Here is a 9,056-nt window from a genome sequence, read left to right as displayed (position 1 = left end):
TCACATCAAAAGGGGAAGAGGGGGGGCCAGGTAGAGGGGGAGAAAGGGGGGGCGGGGAGTCATACAAGAGAGTAAAAGGACAGAGTGTGTGGTTCCTAGAAGAGGGAAGGGGGCCGAGCCTGGGAGCTCAGGCCGCCCACGACCTGCTCTGACTGTCAATAAAAGGTCTGGGAAGGCAAAGATGGGCCAGTATTAAGATGCTTTACTGTGCCCCGATTTGGAGGAACTAAAAAGGGCAGATAACTTTTTGGAGGGAAATACTGGGGAAAGAGAACATGGGCCCATCTGTATCTTAAAGCCTACTGGGGAAAAGAAAAAACAAAAAATGCCCTAACCCAGCAGGCCTTTGCCAACTACTGTCCCCACGGAGGGAGCGGAGAATCCACACCTTTGAGCTACAGGAGAACCTACTGCCAAGTGACAGATCGGAACACTGGAATTCATCACGGGGGTGGAGGGGGAGGGGTGGAGGAAAGGAATACAAGAAGGTAGGCAAGGGAAGAGGCTGGGGCTCTCTAGGGAAAGTGAGATGTGATGGGTTTCACAGTTGCTAATTAGTGTTTGGTACTGAGAAGTGGAAACAATTAGTCCTGTGTGGGCAATGGCACTGTGCTGAACCCAGCTCCGTGCTCACTAGGACAGGAATAATAGTTCCGGATGTAAGCAAGGGAGTCGTTTGCTCTGGGAAAGAGTGTGATGGTCTCGCGCACACGGAATTCTCAGACTCTGAAGGGCTAAGATCTGGGCCACTGAGTGAAGAGTTTGAATAGTCCCTGGGGGTTGAGTTCGGTGCCAGGACCGAGCACTGAGAAGCAAAACCCAAATCATGGTGGTCCGGTCAATCAGCCGAGCAAAAATCTGAGTGGGGATGTGGGGTCTGGGAGAAAGTCCTCCCATAGCATGTAAGATGGCTCTATGATGAGAGGGCAGGGTCCAGCGCCCCAAGGTTTCCTGTATATACGTGAAGGTGGTGTTTTGGATTGTGAATTGAGAAGCTTCTTGAAATTGAGAAGAATGTGGACTCAAGCTGTTTGACTGTCGGGTATGGAATTCAATCCTGATTCCAAAGATCTTCTTCCTACCTGGGGACTGCTCTGCTGTATGGGATAGCTTCTACAGGCAGGCCATTCACATTAGACCCCTCCCCTCACGTGTGTGTGAGTGGATGCGAGTGCACACAACATTCAAGAGCCTGGACTCGCAAGCTAGACTGTATTTCTTGCTTCAAGCTGTCCTTGTTTTTTTTTTTCGAGACAGGATTTCTCTGTGTAGCCCTGGCTGTCCTGGAACTCACTCTGTAGACCAGGCTGGCCTCAAACTCAGAAATCCACCTGCCTCTGCCTCCCAAGTGCTGGGATTAAAGGCATGCGCCACCAATGCCCAGCTCAAGCTGTCCTTGTGACTCAACTATATGTCCTTAGGCCAAAAAATTAACCACTCCTGACCAAAGCTCACGGCTTGGGAAATGAGAGTAGCAATACCTGTTTTATGGAGTTGATAGAAGGAGTCAGCATGTTGGTGGGTTTAAAAGCTCGTGCAGAAGTAGCAGGCCCGGTAGTATTATCTACGTGGTTATCAATACCAAGGCAAGGTAACAAGTCCTTGACTTCTATCGCTTCTCCTAGTCAGAGCCTGCAAGGAAGAGGTTCTCAACCTGTGACGCGAGACCCCTTGAGGCGGGCAGTTGAATGACACAGATCTTTACATTATGATTCATAACAGTAGCAAAATTATAGTTATGCGGTAGCAACAGAAATAACTTTATGGTTGGGTTGCCACCACATGAGGAACTACCGTATTAAAGGCGTAGTGTTAGGAAGGTCAAAAACCATTGTTATAAGAAGAAGGAAGATGCTGCTGAACCATTTTATCACCGTTAGTTCCAATGTGAAAGCAGCAGAGCACCAGAGAGAGAGAGAGAGAGAGAGAGAGAGAGAGAGAGAGAGAGAGAGAGAGAGGGAGGAAGGGAGCTTTGTGACCCACACCTGCCTAGAATGAGGGCTCAGACGAGGCTGAGAATTACAGACCTCTTGGAGATCTTGAGTTGACATTGCTCCTTTGGAGATATGAGTGTTTGTAAGGGTTTTTGTTTTTGTTTTTGTTTGTCTTGTTTTTTTTTTTTTTTTATAGAGTCCTGGGTGAACTTGAAGTATGGATAGTCTGACAGCGTTCGAGAACATATACCAGATCATCCTGAAACTACCTACCACATTGAGACAGAGGACAGGGACCAGTGAGCGACTGGGTGCCATACAGAGGCTAGTCTGATTGTCCCTCCCCCCAACAAGTCACAAACAGCTAAATCTAGAAATGGAGTGCCCACAAGTAGCTATTTTGAGAGCTGGCTAGAAAGGATGGAGGGAGGAGGGGCAGGAAGAAGACCCCGTAGCACTTTTCCACGGATGGCGTGAGGGAGATTTCAAGGGGTGTTGTGAGCAGTGGGGACCTTACAGTACTCCTTTCTGGCCTCAACAGTGGAAACTCTTGATCTCGGGTTATGATCCTTCATAAATATAACCCAAATGGAGCTAGGAGCCCCTGGGGAGCCAGATCACAGACACTGTTCTATTCCAGGGTGAGGCCAGGCTCAGGAAAGAGGGAAGCTGGCAGGGCAGAAGGAACATGGTAGCCTGTGTGGTTCAGCTCTGACACATACACCTGCTTTGGATTTGGCTCCAGATCAGCTGACGGGGAGAGTTGAGGAACAACCTATTAGTTATTTTTTTCTGTTGCTGCGATAAAACACCTTGGTCAAGCCAACTCACGGGAGAAAGCGTTGACTTGAACTTATGGTTCCAGGGGGTTAGAGTCTATGATAGCGGGGTGTGTGTGTGTGTGTGTGTGTGTTAGAGGCAGCAGGGTGTTAGAAACTGGCTGCTGAGAGCAGAGGCTGAGGGCTCATACTCTGAACCAGGAGCACAAAGTAGAGAGAGCAAACTAGAAAATGGTGTAAAATTTTTAAATTCTTAAAATTAGCCTGCCTCTCCCAAGAAGGCCACAGTTCTGGCGCCTCCCCATACAGTGCCACCAGCTGGGGACTGTTGAATGAGAATATATCCCCCCCCCCCCCCCCCCCCCCCCCCCCCCCCCCCCGCAGAGGCTCTTGTGTGTGAATACTTGGTTCTGAGTTGGTGGAACTGTTTGGAAAGGACTAGGAGGCTTGGCTTCGAAGAGGTTTGTGACTGGGGATGGCTTTGAGGTTTCAAAAGACTTTGCTGTTCCTAATGTGTCTGCCTCCTGCTTGTGATTCGGTCTGAGGTGTGAGCCCTCAGCTCTTCCTGCTTCCGTGGCTTCACTCCTCCATCATAAACCCCTAACCCTCTGGAACCATGAGCCCTATTAAATACCTTCTTTGATTACTTGCCTTGACCATGGGGTCTTGTAGTCCACCATCCAAGAAGTCATGGCAGGAACTCAAGGCAGCCACCTGGAAGCAGGAGCTGAAGCAGAGGCCACAGAGGAATGCTGCTTCCTGACTTGTTCCCCATGGCTTGCTCAGCTTTTTTCTTTATAGTCTACAGGACCGCCAGCCCAGGAGTGGTACTGCCCACAGCGAGATGGATCCTCTCACATCAAGAAAATGGCATCAGCTTCCATTGCAAGATGTTTTCTATGCTTTGGATATGTGTGTGTGTGTGTGTGTATGTGTGTGTGTGTGCGCGCGCGTGCGCGCACGTGTGCTTGCATTTTCTAATTTCTTTCGGGAAGGAGATGGCGAGGGCCGATACAAGGGGATGAGGAGATGAGAGGGACTGGGTGCACGAGGTGAAACTTACACACACACACATACACACACACAAATCCTTAAAAACTTGAAAAAAAAAATCCGTACCACTGACTTGCCTACGGGATAATCTGGCGGGGACATTTTCTCAATTGATGTTCCTCCTCCTAAAAGGAATCCTTTATGTCAAGTTGACCTAAAATTAGCCAACACACCCAGGGCTAAAGCATTCGAAAACCCAACACTATAGGGAACATTTCTTATTAAAATCATCACAGAACTCCCTGAGGGGAGATATTTAGCATAGGAGTCATTTTTTTTTTTTTCAAAAGGGCAGAGTTGGGATGGGTTTGATGGGTTAAAGCAATAAACTTGGAATTAAAAAGACAGAGGGATAATGGTTAAAGCCAGGACAACAGTTCGAGATGTGCTGGCCAATAGAGAAAGTAGTATTTGAAGTTTGAGACCATGGGACTGTTGAACTTGCCTCCTCATCCATGCCTCTCATATCTGGACTCTTGGCTGTCCTCTCTCACTGCACATACTCCATGCTGTGCTTTTGCAGTGTGAACAAACTTTTCATGATGCCAGTATGGCACGGTGGAAGGTATTACCTACTAGATCACTATACTGGCCATGTGCGAAAACTAAGGTAAAAATTAATTAACTCAAAAAGATCAATGAGAAAAAGAATAATGACTGTGGACCAGTCCATCCAAGAGTTTCAAAAATAATCCCCCCTCCCGCAGAAGCTCTTTTTGGTCTACAAGAGACTAGCAGGACTTTCCTGGGGTTTCAGAATCTTCTTTGGTGTGTTTTCAAATCTTCCCCCAGACCCCCCCACCTCTGTAGCTCAGGCTGGCTTAGAATTTGTAATCCTCATGCCTTAGCCTCCCAGGTGTTGGGATTATACATTTGTGTCCTCATATCCAGCCTCAGATATTAAATTTTTGTTATTTTTTTATTCACTTTGTGTATGTATGCATATTCCAATGGGCATAGGTAGACCCATGTGTGTGGGTGTTCCTGTGTGTGGAGGTTACAGGCTAACCTTGTATGTTCTTTCATGGGTGCTGTCAGAGTCTCTCACTGGCCTCAAGCATACCAATAGGCTAGGCTGGCTGATGAGAGACGCTCAGAGAGCCACCTAATTCTGTCTCTCTCTGTGTTAGCGACTACCTTGTTTCTTTATGTGGTATTTGGGTATTGGACCCAACTTCTCAAGCTTACACAGCAAGCACTTCTTAAACTAACTTATCTCTCCAGCCCTAGTCTCAGATTAAAGAAATATGTATAGTAGTTGAACACATGCTCTCTTTAAAAAATATCGGACTCCCTGGAAGGGGGTGGTGCACGCCTTTAATCCCAGCTCTTGGGAGGTAGAGGCAAGTGGATTTCTGAGTTCAAGGCCAGCCTGGTCTATGGGTGAGTTCCAGGATAGCCAGGGCTACACAGAGAAACCCTCTCTCTCTCTCTTTCTTTCTCTCTCTCTCTCTCTCTCTCTCTCTCTCTCTCTCTATATATATATATATATATATATATATATATACATATACACACACATACATATATATTATGTATATATTCGAATATAAATATCGGACTCTATCAAGTGACTTAGGGTATCTCTTGCCATGAAGAGACACCATGACCATGGCAACTCTTATAAGAGAAAGCATTTAATTGGAGACTGTGCGGTTTGAATATGTTTGGCCCATGGGAAGTGGCACTATTAGGAGGTGTAGAATATTAGGCTTTGTTGGAATAGATGTGGCCTTGTTGGAGCAAGTGCGCCACGGTGTAGGCAGGCTTTGGGGACTTCTATGCGCAGGCCCAGGGTGAAAGAAAGCCTCCTCTTGGCTGCTTGCAAAAGACAGTCTCCTTTTGGCCGCCTTCGGATCAAGTGTAGAACCCTTGGCTCTTCTAGCACCCACTCTGCCTGCATGATGTCATGCTTTCCACTATGATGATAATGGAAGAAATGAACCTCTGAACTGTCAGCTAACCCCAATTAAATATTGTCATGTATAGGACTTGCTTTGGTCATGGTGTCTCTTCACAGCAAACAAACCCTAGGACAGAGGCTCAGCATTTTCAGAGGTTTACTCCGTTATCCTCATGGCAAGGAATATGGCAGCATGCAGGCAGGTTCTGGAGGAATAGCTAAGAGCTACGTCCTGATCTGTAGGCAGAGACAGAGAGACAGAGAGAGACTGAGAGACAGAGAGAGTGAGCACAAGTGCTACACTGGACCTAATGAACCTCCAAGCCCAACCCCATTGACACCTTTCCTCCAACAAGGCCACACACCTACTCAAAAAGAGGCCACACCTCCTAATAGTGCCACTCCCTAAGCATCCAAATATATGAGTCTAGTGGGGACATTCTTATTCAGCCCACCACAATCAGTTTATTACCGTTTGTTTGGTTCTCAGAATAAAAACCGGGGCCTTGAATATGCTAAGCACCTACTTTACTACTGAAGGTCACCCAGGTTACGACCAGTGCCACTTTATGACCTACCCTTTTTTTTGTTTTGTTTTGTTTTTTGTTTTTTCGAGACAGGGTTTCTCTTATAGCCCTGGCTGTCCTGGAACTCACTCTGTAGACCAGGCTGGCCTCGAACTCAGAAATCCGCCTGCCTCTGCCTCCCAAGTGCGGCCTACCCTTTTTTTTGAGACAAGATTTCACCTCAGTTGGCCTGGAACTCACACTGTAGACCAGGCCGGCTTCAAACTCACAGAGACCCCCCTGCCTCTGCCTCCCAAGTGCTGGGATTAAAGGCATGCACCTCCATATCTGGCTATGACCTATTTTTATTAAAGACACTTTCCTATGTTAAATAACAGTATGTCAGCATTTGAGTGGGTTTTGGGGTGCTTTCTAGGTTGGGGTAGGCATGTGCACGTGTGTGCATGCATGGAGAGGCCACAGGGATACCAGCAGGTGGGGTATCATTTTTTAGACACTATCCATCTCTTTTGGGATGGGTGGGGAGACAGGGTCTCTTGCTGACTTTGGACTTGCCAAATGGCTTAGCTGGCTGCCCAGCAAGTTCAGCGATCCACCCATCTCTGCCTCCTCAGAGAGATTACCAGACTGCCTTGGTTTTTTGTTTGTTTGTTTGTTTGTTTTTCTTTTTTTCTTTTTTTTTACCTTGAATCTAAGTATTGAGCTCAGGTATCATGCATACCAGCTAACCCGTCTCTAGCTAGGCTGTCTCCTCACTCCACACCTCACTATTTCTTATGTTAATATATATATATTTTTTTAACTTTAGATTGCTTTCTCATTTTTTGTGTCTGTTTAGAGTTGAAGTTAATTAACAATTTGTAAGACCTGGTGAAACAGTTCAAGAGGTAAAAGCCCTTGACACGCTGGCCTTGACATGCTGGCCTCTGACACGCTAGCCTTGACACGCTGGCCTGACAACCTGAGTCCCATCCTCGGAACTCACTTTGGTGGTGTGAACAGGCTCCTCCAAGTCGTCCTCTGACCCCCACAGTGCACCATGGCGCACACATCCATACCAACACATGTGTTATGTGCACACACATACTTTTAATAACCAATAAAATTAAATAAAAGAAAAGAAAGAGAAAATTTGGGCCAGATGTGGTGGTGAATTCCTTTAATCCCAGCACTTGGGAGGCAGAGGCAGGAGGATTTCTGTGAGTTTGAGGCCAGTCTGGTCTACAAAGTGAGTTCCAGGACATCCAAGGCTACACAGAGAAACCATGTCTCAAAAAAAACAAATGATGATGCTGATGACAAAGCAGATTTTAAGTACTAGGATTAATCTAAAAAGTGTTCAGGAAGAAAGTAAGACCCACCGAAGATCATGGGCTTGTCACATTCCTTTTTTTTTTTCTATAACTTCCTATATTTTGAGAGCTATCTTGAATTCTTAGACCTCTGCCTTCATCTCCCAAGCACTGGGATTAAAGAGCCTGTGTTTCCACACCTAGATCCTCATAACTTTTTATTAGAACAGTTTTCCAGAGTTGAAAGACTAGTCCAGTATGCATCTACATGTTCTGAATAGTGTAGTCATTAACACATCAGCATACTTGGTCAGCATATGAAAATACCAAAACTAAGTCTATCATTTTCTTTTCATATGACTTGGCCTTGATGAGACCCAGACATTGTTCTAAGCTTGCTTCTTCAGCTGTGATATCTCACAAAATTAATTAATAGGCTAGGTTTGGCACACAACAATAAATGCCCAGTAATTATTCTTTTTTGTTGTTGTTGTTGTTGTTTTCGAGACAGGGTTTCTCTGTGTAGCCCTGGCTGTCCTGGAACTCACTCTGTAGACCAGCCTGGCCTCGAACTCAGAAATCCAGTTGCCTCTGCCTCCCAAGTGCTGGGATTAAAGGCGTGCGCCACCACCTCCTGGCAGTAATTATTCTTTGGTTACTTGTTTCATCTCCTCACTGTGCTGGCTAGTTTTCAGTGTCAGCTTGATACAAGCTACAGTTATTTTGAAAGAGAGAGACTCAATAGAGAAAAAGCATCTGTCTGATTGTTCTGTGGGGAAACCTGTATCATATATTCTTGATCAATGCAGGAGGGATTGGCTCATGGTGGGTGGTGCCACCTCTGGGCTGGTGGCCCAGGCACTCTAAGAAGACAGACAGGGCAAGCCACTAAGCAGCACTCCTCCATGGTCTCTGCCTCAGCACCTGCCTTCAGGTTTCTGCCTTGAGTTCCTGCCCTGACTGACAGTCAATGATGGACTATGATGTGGACTGCTAAGCTAATGTTAACCCTTCCCTGCCCAGGTTGCTTCTGCTCATGGTGTTTGTCACAATACAGACACCAGGACACTTCCCCTGGAAGACAGGACGGTATCTTGCTTGATTTCAGTTTAAAGTCCCTGCTGTTAACCTCCAGAGGGCTCTTGCTCTCTGCTGATCCTGCTATCCCAAACTTTTCCAAAACAAAACAATCCTTCCGATCTTCTCCCTAGCCCCCCCTCCCTTGGTTGTCTGTTCTGTAGCAGGAAGTGGGAACTTCTCCCCCCCCCCCCGTTTCTCCTTGGGAGTCATCCTTGACTCCCCCTTTATCACAATACCACTTTATCACAATACCACGTATTCAATTAGAATCATTTTGATCACAGTTTGAAACGAATACTCATAACCTCACCATGCCTGTCCCCTCCCCTTCATGGCCTCTGTTCGGATCCAAGCTTCCATCTTCTCTTGCTTGCCTGACTGCAGCCCTCTAACAGGCTCTACATAATCTGCTCCTACTTGTAGCTAGGCTGGATCTCCTTTCCATCCCTCGTCTCTCTCTCTCTCTTTCTCTCTTCTCTCTCTCTCTC

General features: G+C 46.6%; 1 protein-coding gene across 1 annotated transcript in view; it reads left to right on the top strand.

Moving 5' to 3' along the window:
• Window positions 1-9,056, top strand: part of Pcp4l1 (Purkinje cell protein 4 like 1) — a 23,908-nt gene that overhangs the window by 10,974 nt on the left and 3,878 nt on the right. The window lies entirely within an intron of this gene.

The sequence above is a fragment of the Mastomys coucha genome, unplaced genomic scaffold (genome assembly GCF_008632895.1).
Source record: "Mastomys coucha isolate ucsf_1 unplaced genomic scaffold, UCSF_Mcou_1 pScaffold1, whole genome shotgun sequence".
NCBI lineage: Eukaryota > Metazoa > Chordata > Mammalia > Rodentia > Muridae > Mastomys > Mastomys coucha.
This window is presented reverse-complemented; position numbering and strand designations above follow the sequence as displayed.